General features: G+C 48.3%; 1 pseudogene; it reads right to left on the reverse strand.

Annotated features, from left to right (window-relative positions):
* Positions 1–9,786: 9,786 nt before the first annotated feature.
* Positions 9,787–12,024, reverse strand: LOC115308420 (annotated as a pseudogene).
* Between the last annotated feature and the right edge of the window lie 520 nt (positions 12,025–12,544).

The following is a 12,544-nucleotide window of genomic DNA, read 5'->3' on the forward strand; positions in this document are numbered from 1 at the left end:
ATTCTGCTTGCGATTTTCAGTATCAAAGTCGACCATCTCAGCTACGTTTCACGCTTTTGCAGCCCGAGCAGCGTCGCGACTGAAATTTGCGAGCAAAATCTCATCGTGCAAACAAGGCTTTAGCGTACATAATGCGGCGTCCACAAGAAATGAATCACCACATGTCACATTATTTACGCGAAGTTTTGCGGTGTAACGAGCCTCGGTAATTTCGCTGACGCTGCTCAAGTAGTCAGACATGGCCAGGAAGACGTAGAATCAACAATTTGAACGCGAAAAAGGGCAGGGGGATTCACACCGACGCCGACAAGATAGAATTTCAATGGTTTGTTTATGGGCGACGGCGAGCTTCTTGCCCACACCCCCATGGCGCATGCGGGGCGCCGGTGGCGTCCGCTAGGGGCGCTCCGGTTTGTTTGTAAACATGAGTCGGTGTATAAGGAAGCCCTGCCATACCTAATTGAGGGGATTTATACATCTTCTTGGGTGATAATCACACTCATTTGCCGTTTAGAAGGCAAATGCATACCTTCAGAAGTAGCTTGTTTGAGGGCGTACAGTACCTAAGTTGCCCTTCTTTGTCTAGCCAAAAACTCTTTCAGGTCGTCACCAAGCACTCCCCGAATAAGCTTTGGAGAAGCACCAGCTTGGATGGCTACCATCGTAAGCGCATGTAATTTGGCAAAAACCGAAATAGCGTAAGGTAAAGCTGCAACAATGCCTTCGTGCAACGTGAAGTAGCCGCTCCGAGAACTCTGACTCGAGCTACTATGTTCGGAGCCAAGGGAGCTGCTGATGAATGTGCCCAATGGCTATTATGTTTACTTTCATTTAAGTAATTTTAAGTAACGCTTGTGTAAAGAGGGCATACCGTATCGCAGGAGCCCTCGAGAGGTCTCTTGTGCTGGTTAGGTTGTGCAGCCCTTTCTGCGACCAGACTTCACGTGTGGTCGCAGCTGCCACTCCAAAGTTCCACGCCGCTAGTCGAAGCGCACGTTCTTTGTGCCATCTTGGACTTTTTATATCTCGTATCTCGTTCAAGGGCCCCTGCTTGAGTCGGTGACAGGCATAGCCCCTGCAGTAGGAATGTTTCAAGAACATACTGAAACACAGTTTGGGGGATTACATTCCTAGCCAACAAAGAGCATTTGGCACGCTCCGATGAGAAATTAGGTATTACTGAGGCCAAAAGAAAGACCTGTGTTTGCAAAGCGGAATCCAACCTAAGCCATAAATTCAGACACCAGAAAAACTCTCCCGGTCAACTTCATCTCAACTTACACAAAACTTAGGTTTGAAAAATACAGGTGGTGACACTAGAATGGCAAAATTGCTCGTGAATGTGCATTAACTGTGCATGCTCTCTAGTATTGCTAAAGGCAGCGAGCGCGTGCTCGAGGGGAATACGTCATTGGATTCTTGACCTATCAGTTATTAAAGAACAACTCTGCTTCATTTTTTTGTTTAAAAAAAACAATGCAGTCCTCTTCAGTATCACATAGGAAGGCCACACGTCAAATATTGCAATGCAGCAGTGTTGCGGAATGGGCATCTCCATTCTATTCCAATTTCATTCCAGGGAATTAGAGTTTTCGATAATTCCATTCCTTTCAACTCCTATAAATGGGGACACTGGGCTCATTCCCACTCCTGGAATGGCCAAGTTGTTTCATTCCATTCCTCTAATTCCTAAAAGTTAGTACTGTCACTTAACAGCTGCATTGCGTTGCAGGGTTGGGTAGAAATATCGAAAAATGTATTTGGAAATACAAATACTGGGATAGATGAAAATAGCTGCTACAATAGTGATACTCAAGTCTCAAATATATCTGTAAAAATATATCGCGATACATATCGGAAATACATTTTAAAAGGAGGCAAAAAGTATTTTGAACTACAAATACAAGAACGCATTTTGGGCAGGGCAGAAATACAAATACTGATAATGCAATACATTTTCGAAATTTCCCTGAGACGCCAAATGAGATGAGGCCCTAAGCTTGAAGTGGAAGATTTTTGTTGTCTTGAAATAACTTTCCCGCAGGCTTGGCGCTTCGCCTTGAAGGTAGTGGTTCCGAATGAAGAGTCTTCAATTGGTTCAAACGACGTTCCATTAATGACTGACGTCGCTCCCTTCCCTGGCATCCTGTCTGTCTGACTGGTTTTGCGAAAATATTTCGACCTCTAAATAAATTTCATCAAAACACCACCACGTCCCTGTCCAATAAGAGCGCCCCTGTCAGCACTGATCACTTGACGTCACGGTGCGATGAACTAGTATTGCTAGTATTCTTGTATCTGTAGGTGTTGCCTTGAACATGAAACTTTACCCACGCTGCAGTATGAAAGGACACTACGTGCTTTCGTTGTAGATGACCTCGCTGAAGGCCATTCAGGAAGTTGCATTTGGAATTTTCGACAAAAAGTGGACCAACCGAAGCATCCTGAAGCACATGTCTTATCTTCGGTCAGGGTTGAAAATTCGATACGGTGGCATCCCTGCTGTGACGGTCCTACCTGCCGACCCTCCGCCTCCAACGCTTGAATGGCAGTCCTCAAGTTTCGCCTAGCATCATTCAAACAGAGACCTCGTGGATTGCAACCTGAGATGGCCGGCACAGGTGCGAGCCCTCCGAGAAACAGCGCGCTCTAAACGAGTCGCAGGTGTACGAAGTCTGGGTCCGCAAGCGAGGCCACGTCTGGCCTCGTTTCTGGGTATCGGATCACCAGAGCTGTGGGTCACGTTCACGTCGGCCTTGAGCCGTGCAATATTACAGGCACAGACTCATCCGGATATCGGTAGAACTTCATTAGTGAAAAGCCCTACCGCCCCCCCCCCCCCTTTCCTCTTTGTCCTTTGCTTTGGCGCTTTTTTTATTGCATTCTTTTTACGTCTAAGTCTGTTAGGGCCTTACGCGGGTTCGCAGTTTCCCGCTCATTTTATTTCCGAACAACTGACTCGCTGACTGGCTTGGAATAGCTGAACGTAAATAAATACATAAATAACAAAATATAAAGTACTTGCCCACTCCATTCCTATTCCATTCCGAGCAAAAGGCTTCTAATTCCATTCCCATTCCATCCCCCTCAACATTGCCGCCATTCCATTCCCATTCCGTTCCGAGGTCGAGAAAATGCGGAATGATTCCGGAATCACTCCAACTCCGGAGTGGCTACTCCGTAACACAGTTCTGTCTAAATGTTTCTTAAAGGGTACAGAAAACTTTACAACTCGCCAAGTTGCCAAAATTGGCTGAATGGAGCGGGCGAATGGAGGCGCAACCAACAGCACAGTTAAGGTTACGGCATGGCTGTAGCCAACATTGAGCTAAATGACATCACCATTTCGCTTGTTTTTACTCCTCCGGGCACGCGTAACGGGCGACGTCAGCAACGATTCCTCTCGGCACGCCTGCGCAGTGTGCTTCTTGAGAACCGTTTAGCCGCCCCGAAGTGGTCCCGCCGTTACCCGCGTCAAAACCGCTGTCGTAATCTCACCGTTTCTGATTATTGTGTGTCAGAGTTTCGTCCACACCACGGACACTATGTGTGCAGACTTATGCCGCAGTTCTGCAGACGTCGTCGAATGTCGTAGACACCAAAACGTGGTGAAGAGTGCGGTGCAGACGACAATTGTGCCTGGCATACGTCCGCCCCAATCCTGTCCATCATTGCGTCGAGGATCATGTGACATCTTGTACCACATGATAGCCATGTTTTTGGTGGCCCGAGGCCAATGTTGCCAGACGGAGCCGAAGTTTCAGTTTCGATTTTTGCTCGTGTTCAAAATTAGATTAAAAAAGACACCCACAGTTTGTCGGCAGCGTACTGGCGTGGATGGCCACATTTCTCTACTGCCAAGGTAGCGCTCTGATGAAGTGGCCGCGCCGCGCTGAGCTAAGCCGTGCAGCCTCTCTGTAGTTTGCCCAAACGGGCTGTGCGACCAGGCCCGCACCTCTTACCGGCGGCTGGGTCGCTGCGTGCGCTGCGCTGCCATGGAGAGGGCTTCTCTGGTGCGGTTTTTGGAACTATGCCGTGCGAGAGCCAATGGGAGCCTTGTTCCTTGACACTATGAGACGCGCCAGCCAAAGGAAGACTATCAATCAGATCGCGGCTTCAAACGACATGCTTCGCCTCATTGGGACAAGGGAGTTTAGGTGCCGTATGGCACGGCTTCAAAGCTGATGATGTCGGTTCGCTCCATAAGACAGTTAATGCTTTTGCATTAATATATACAGTTTTTCGTGAAGCAAATTACGTGTTTTTTACTAGGGCTTTTTAACGCAAAATCACTGATAATCCTGAAATCTTGGGAATTGGCAGAGTTGTCTTTTAAAGTAGAATTAAGAAGGAGACCTCCTGGGGTAGACTTATGGTGGCAACATTAAAAATACCTTGCTTATGAAGAAGCTAACTGTAAGCTGTTAGTTTTTTTTTCCCTCTCTTTGTAACAAAAAAAAGTAAAAACCCGAAGTACTAATCACAGCTAACACTGAAAATTATTCGAAGCCTTTCAACGTGGTGTGACGAAGCGCCGTAAATCATGGGTTGCTACTTGTGCTTGAGGTAGTCAGTTCATACAAAAACAGATGCACATTATATTTGTACATTGACCTTCCGTAAAGTATCCTAAAAGCAATGCTGGCATTACCTCAACGATCTTGTGGCCCTCAAAACAGGAAGGCACTGCCCAGGCCTCGGCATCCCTGAAGAACTCGTACTCGTGCAGTGGAGGCGGATCAGTGGGAGCATTCTTGAAGTGAATGTTTCTCAACACCTTGAACCCAAAGGGCAATTGCGCTTGTTGGTAGGCCTGTGGCGCAAGGACGGACGAAATGCCGAACTTTGTTTTCATGAAAACCTGCCCGGTCCCTTCCAGCAAGCTTCTGCCAAACGCGGTGGTTCCATCCAGGTCCATCATGGCTTGATCAAAGTTCTTCGTGTCGGCATCTTGTTCGCCTTGACTGCGGGGAGTAGCTCGGCTTTCGGAAAGGCGACTTGTTGGAGTTTCTAAGCCACCTTCCCTTACACTTCTCCAGTCAACAGACTGTATGGAAGTTCCCCTGATGCGCTCGCCGCTTGGGACCTTCCACTGCTGTGGAAGGTCAGTGCAGGAGAGCTGCAGTGGTGCTTCGGAAAAACCCTTTTTCTGCAGCAGTTCAAGTATACGACGAACCCCCATCAAGTGGTTGCAAGCAACCTTTCCTGCTGGGCAGTCATAGTGCCCATCTTCAACATTGCCAGTGAAGCTGAGGGCAGCCACCACGGTGTACAAACGGTCATTCTTTTTTTTTTTTTTTGCTTCGGAAGCATGAAGCTTTAAGGAAGCATATCCCTGCACTAAAGAAAATAAAGAATGTTTTAAAGTTATTTTTTATCAATGACTAAGGCGCGATGAAGTAATAAGCAGAACACATTACACTTTGTTTTTTTTGTTTTGTTTTGCAAATAACTTTGGAAATTAAACAGTTACATCACTTCTCCATCAGACATTTTTTAAATACTTTGCTTTGCATCCAACCCCGTGGAAAAGCACACTACTTCAAAGGCGTTTATGTAACATAGCCGCAAAGCATTTCGGCGCTATGTGTGAATGAGTGCAAAGCGTGCCACAGAAATAACAAGCGATCGCTAGTTTGTCCCTTTTCTTTCCACAGCTGCAAAGGTAAAAGTATTGAAATCTATTAGTGGGTTTAAAATTTGCTTATCTGAAGCACCGATCAAGGGGGTAAATTTCGGCATTCGACCTTACCATGCTCAAGTAAAGATGGCGTTTCATGGTCGCGTGACCATTGTCTATATTAAAGGTTGAATCGCATCTGAGCGATTCGACGAGCGACGAATCGAGCGACGGCACAATCGACGAAAGTCGGCTACGAGCGACGAAAATGCTTCACTGCCACTTGTCGCGTCGCTTGGTTTGGGATTTCTAGAAAACGACGCTCATCGCCTTGGTCGCTCGCACGTCGCTTTTATGCGGTGTGCTTCATCGCGCGACTGACCGAGCGACAGCGAAGCGGGACCCCTACGCCTGTTTTGTCGCACATCCAGAGAGTACTGGCGACCTCTAACTACAGCCCGTAAATTATAACCGGTTCCTACAATTTTCTGATATATACTAACACATGTTTGATGTCGTAACTAGAAAGAGCTTAGTAATTACCTTTTTCTTGCGTAGTTGGCCTTCATGGATGCGGCGACCACGAACCCCTCAACGAGGAAGTTGTAACTTCTGTCGAATTGTCGTTCCGAGACCGATCGGCTCCTGAAGAAGCGATATACCTCATCATCTTTAACGACTGGAAGCTGGGAAAGGTCGTTTACCTAACCCGTGATCGGTAAGACGCTACCTGCAGCCATACAGAGGCGAAGGGATCGACGAAACAAGAACGCTATAGTCAAAACAACTATGCCGGCCGAAACGGAGTCCTTCCCAATGGCGCCGGCCGCCCAATGTTGTTGGAATCGTTCAGTGGATTTTCGCTGTTGCCATATTTTTCGAAAGAGGTCAATACTCAGTCCTGCGGACCGTGAATGCATCGACGAACACGATAAGTTTTTTAGCGAAATAAGGAAAGTTTTAGGATATCAAAACTTCCTAGGAATCCGAAGCCAGCGGATGTTTTCCGTAGGCAGTCCTAGACTCTTGGCGATTTCAGCTTGTGCAAAGTGAACACCTCAACCAATTGCTCGAAATGGTCTGTTACTACCAACAAGTCCTGGTTCATGCGTGCACCATGTAGAAGTGGGCAGATGACGTAAGCACTATAGATCCTACCATGGACCCACCTTACAATAAATCTTGGAAGTATTACGTTAGAAGTAACGATGTTACTGGTTGTGGTTCATGCCGCCTCTGCCAACCCGATAGAGGTTGGAAGAGATGCCTGCAGAAGTGGGAACATGACGTAAACATCACAGATTTACCTGGCACCCACCTTACAATCAATCTTGGAAGTAATGCGTTAGAACTAACGCGTTTGTTTTGTGACTAACGTACTAACGCTCTCGTTGGAATTACAAATGACTAAAAGTAAAGTAATGTCGTTAATATTTTATGGTATTTCCTCTCGAATTACGTTACCAAATACTCTTTAATATTGTTTGAAAATGTTTTGCATGATTGTTTTAAAATAAGATAGTTTTTATTCTGAACACTACTTAAAATTGAACAAAAAAAATGTGTATGAGTGGCGTCATTTCAGAATCACTCGGAAGACACTTTTAAGGTTCCCACGACCGGGCCCGAAAGGCAGGAGATTATTGCTGCGCGGAGCCCCTAAGCGTCCTTGGTGCACTCTTTGTATAGAAGCTGCTAAGATGACCGTCTCTGCACCCTGAGCAGCAGTCTCGCTGGAAAGAGATATGCACTCCAAAGGCAAGAATCTGCCGCCACTCGAAGGATTTTTCCTCAGTGTCCTTAGCTACTCCTGCCTGTCACATCATTCTCTTTAAATCAAATAAATTATCCCCCTTGTCAACATCCAATGGGATAAACGCTAAGTTTGGAGCGGTTACGTTCCCACGCTTTGAACCAAAATAAGTGTGTTAGTGGTGGCCGGGTTACCTTATACCGTGCTCCACTGTGCCGAAAAGAAAAAAAAAAAAAAAAAACATTGTTGGGTTTTGTTATTTAATTGTTAAAATTACTGACGCTAGAAAGTAGTTAAACCAGAACTAAGTTAGTTTGCCATTAACCATACAAACTCCGAACTTTTGTAAAATAATTTAATGATGCAATTGAACAACTACCCTAGTATAATGGGCGATAAATACTAATAACCTCATCGAACCTACAAATCGTTTTTTACGAGTCTGTAATAAAACAAATTAACTGCGTCCTGCAGCTTACTTAAAAGTGCGCTGTTCGACCCAGCCCATTGAATCACTTAACCATACGTGCCCTACGTGAAAAGAAATATTTCAAGGCCAATGTTTGATATAGTCACTAACATATGTCAGATCTTTCTTACGCGTAAATGCTATTACGCGCAAAACAAAAATAAGTGTCACGCTTGAAAAAACGTGCGCGTACATGTCATTTGACAACCTTAGCAAAAAACATGTTGCATGCGTGTACCGATAAGAAAACAATTAATAGCATCACAGTGTTGTCGAAGACGTTTGCTTCAGCAGATAACCTTTGTCGCGCAGGTAAAAAAAATAAGGGTGAGTACAAGGGGTTTTCGAATAGTGGTTCGAATCAAATAAAGTTGCTTCATTTATAGGCTCTGCACTGAAAAGAAAAGCCACGAGCCACCGACTTTGCTTGAGTGCAGAACCTACGCATGAATGTGCGGCATTCAATTGGAAACATTATTCGCATACCCCCAGTGCTGAAAACTCATGTTTGAGTCTGTAACGAAGAGTAGCATACTTCGAGGAAAGAAAATAAAAAGCAGGGTAATAAAACAAGTTACTGCCGTCCAATAGCAGTCATTATATTGGAAGATTAAACATTTAGTTATAAATATCAGCCTCATTACAGCAACTTCATGCACGCGCCGCTAAGCAAGAGTACTGTCAGCACCATGGCAACGTGCTGTCGTACTGCTAGTTACTGAAGAAAAGAATGTCCAAAAATCAGAACACTAAAGGGTGGCCTGTAGTGACACAGAACTATCAGTAGTCTGTTCATACTACCAAAAGTTGAAGCCAAATCTAACTATCAATACTAAAGAAACTATCGATAGAATTATCGATAGAATTATTGATTGTCGACTATCGTGAAACAATCGATAATATACTACGATAGTCGACTGTCGTCGAAATATGGATAGTATCAATAGCTAAGGGTTTGACATTTTTTCAATTCTAGTGCTCCGACCTCAGCCATGTTGGTGTGACGTTGTCCGGGCCACAGATGGCGTCGACCTTTAGAAGAAATATTTTATCGGATTGGGATGAAACATTGAACAAGGACCAGGTTTTATTAAGTAGGCCAAGACAGTAGTCAGTGAGACACAATGGAGTTTCATGTGTTAGTATAACGATCCTAGGGTTTTTTAGGACAAGTGGCCATAGCAAGAGTGAAGATGTTCTTTCTTGGAGATTGCGCCGGGACCCGACGACGGAGGCAGCTGATGGTCGCTGACGGAATAGTAAAGCAGACAGGACTCCGCGGATAGGAGGGGAAAAAAAACACGTCTATTCACAAGCCAAGCTAATTTTCGAATGTCCGCCGCAGAAGGTTACAGCACGTGCTGTCCTTGTCTTCTTCTCTTCTCCAAGCCTCCCCTGCCCCAGCTCGCACGAGCGTCGCCAGTTCACCCACACACAGGGGCGCACGTGCAAACGCCAACACGCAATGGAAAGAAAAAGAAGCTCGGTCCTGTTCCCGCGTCCACCCACGGTGATGGCGGGGCCGATTCTCACACCTCCCGACTAAGTATATTTTTTAGACCCGAAATGTCAAAAATAATATATACCAACTAAACTCAAACGCGTACGCATATTAGACACTCCTTACACAGAGTTTGTGACTCAACCCGTGAGAATACAAACTATAAAAGAAATTTACACCAATATGCAAATCACACGCTAGTAAAGTGATTCTTACTGTGCCCGCCAAGGCTCTAATTCTATCATGACCGGCCTTGTGTCTGCACTCATAATATACTCATACTCAAAACAGGTACTTAAAAAATAATAAAGGGTATGTTACCTGCATAAGGTACAGGTACGAGACCAAGAAAAAAAATAGGAACAGAAGTCTCTTCGTTGTCCCTTCTCGCGATGAGCTTTAACACATCTAGTTGAGTCATTGAAATCTTCCAAAAGACGCTCTTACACTGTCCCACAGCACGTTCTACCACGCCCTTGGATAACCTCCTCGCCGTCGGCGTACAGCCACGGGTGTCGTCGAGGGCCCTCAGGGAGGCCTCCTTTTTGGAGGGCACCACGAACGGCTGGTAGCGGTCCGACAGGTGGGCCCACTCTTTTTATACGTACTCTTCCACCGCGTTCTGGGCGTCCACCCACTCCTTCTCTATGCGGTCCGTGTGGACCATTTGGACCTCGCGCTCCACAAGCTGGTCCATCTCGAAGGCGCTCAGCAGCGGCACCCGGACCTCCACCGGAAGCTCCGTGGCCTTGGCCTGCTTCTCTTTTGGGCTGGGCCGGTCCTCTTTCTTGACGGGCTCGCCCTCGGCCACTTTGTCGGGGTCTCCTCCCTCGGTCGGGGGTGCCTTTTCGCCACTCGTCGCCCCCGCCACCCCTAGGTCGCCGTTTGCACGCCCAGCACTTGCCTGTCGACCGTCGGGTTTGCGGTCCATGGTCGAGGCGAACACCACCGAGAAAATGCCGCGCAGGTTGAGACGCACTTTCACCTTGATCTTGGATGCCCCGCCCTCGGCCGCGGATACAACCTTGTTCCCCGTAAAGCTGCCCAGCTGCAGGTCCGGGTGGGGCACCACCGCCTCCTGCGGGTACCTGGCCTCGAGGTTGAAGGGCTTGCTCCGGGAGAAGGTGAGCACCTTGATGAAGGGCAGCTGGTGCCAGCGGGGGAACACCTTGCCCGTGTCGTATCACAGCTCCATGGGGTAGGGCTTGGCATCCACCACCGCAAAGTCCTGCACCTTGAAGATGGGTGACAGCATGGCACACTGCAGGGAACCGACCCGGGCCACCGCCTCGTCCTGGTGCAGTGTCGTCGAAGGCTCCCGTTGGAACACCTTGCGGACCAGCTGCTTGACCGCCGGCACCCGGGTGCCGCCCCCGACCCACTCCACCGACTCCACGTCCGTCGGCCACAGCCCGGCCACCGTCGGCGCCCACGCCATGGTGCGCTCGGCACGCGCTAGCAGCTCGGTGGACAAGGCCTTGAAGATCTCCCGCTTCATCTTGCCCGCAACGTACCGGTCGTTCTTGAAGCACTCGACGTTGAGCGGCAAGTCGTGCGGGTTGGCACACATCTGCTTCTTGAGCTTCTCGCACTCGGTGATGAGGCGCATAAGGGCGCACCGGTTGGTGACCACGTCCAGCTTGTAGCGCTCCTTGAACTCCTGTACAAAGTAGCGCACCAGCATCATGTCGGAATCGCGGCCCCCGACTCCATCGAAGGTGGTGGTCAGCATCTTGAGCCGATCCTTGTTGAAGGCAACCAGCGCCACATGAAGCATCGAGTGGGCCATGTCCACGAAGGCCCCCACGCGCACCTTGTCCTCGGCCAGGTCGTTCTTGTAGAACCCGAAGCTGAGCGCCGCAGTGGTCGTCTGCGACCTCACCACCTTCGTGAGTAAGCGCGTCTTCAGCTTCACAAACCATCGGTTCTAAGTCAACCCTCCCGCAAGCCAATTTTAGGCTGTCGTAATCATCGGGCGTCAACAGCATGTCTACGCCGTTAACCAATTGTTCAGTGACGGCGCACAAGAGCGGCACTTCTCGAGGGACGTAGTCAACGTAGCTTGTGGGAAGAGTCATCGGTATAGGGCGCAGGACGGCGCTCACGCTGTTCCCGAACGCCCCAGTCAGCGTCACTCTTCCGGACGACCCCTTCATTTCCGGCGCCACCCCATCACGCACTACGCTAATCTCTGCTCCGGAATCGATAATCGCCTGCACCATCCTCGGGCCGCATTTCACCGCCACTCTCTGCAACTCAGCGCGCGTACCGTTCTGATTGACATTTATGTCCTGGGAGATACTCTGCTGAGATGGTGTTAAATTTGTTGAGATCTTACCCACCACGGAGCTATTTCCTTCTCCATCTGCCTTCTTCCGTGGACAGTCACGAGAAAAGTGTCCCATTCCCTTGCAGTTGAAACACTTCACCCGGGAATTGTCAGGTTTAATGCCCTGCCTTGGGTTTTCGTGTTTCTCCACGAGAGAAGTGGCCTTTGTTGCGTCGTAGGCGCGGCTCTTAGAGCCTGACGGGTGATCTCGCTTTTTACATCGCTCACCCTCGTCGAAACGGTCAGCCAGTACCGCCACCTCCAAGGGTTTCAACCGATCCCCCACCTCGTTGAGGGTTACATATGCCTGCATGTCAGCGGGCATGGAGTCCCTGATGCGATCGGACACCATCAGTGCAATTAAGTCCTGAAGAGATTCAATCCCGCGGCTTCTAGCATAATATTCGAAGCAGCTCTCAACCCGTGTCGCAAACTGAGTCCAGGATTCTCTTCCCATCCTGCTGGCTTTAAGGAAGAGCCTCCTGTACTCTGCCGGCGACAATCGGAGCTCTAATAGAACACGCTCTTTGACTGCCTTATATTCACTTGCCTCCCCCACGGGCAGCCTATTCACCAGAGCACGCATGCGCTCCGTGAAATAGGGTCGCACCAGGGATCCTCTCAGCCGCTCAGGGACTTCATACGTCTCGAAGACGTGTTCTACGCCGTCAAACCAGCTCGGCACTAATATTTCGGACGACGGCATAGAAGTCAGTACTCCTTTCATCAATCTTGAAAAACTTAAAACTTCATCTCGGAGGTTGAACTCCATGCCGCCTCCACTGGCTCGCGTTCGGTTCCCTGAGCGTAGATGTTCTAGCTCTAGCTCGAGACGTATTAGCCGTTCTTTCTCTCTCACTAGTTCTATCTCC

The sequence above is a fragment of the Ixodes scapularis genome, unplaced genomic scaffold, assembly GCF_016920785.2.
Source record: "Ixodes scapularis isolate PalLabHiFi unplaced genomic scaffold, ASM1692078v2 ptg000480l_1__unscaffolded, whole genome shotgun sequence".
Lineage (NCBI taxonomy): Eukaryota > Metazoa > Arthropoda > Arachnida > Ixodida > Ixodidae > Ixodes > Ixodes scapularis.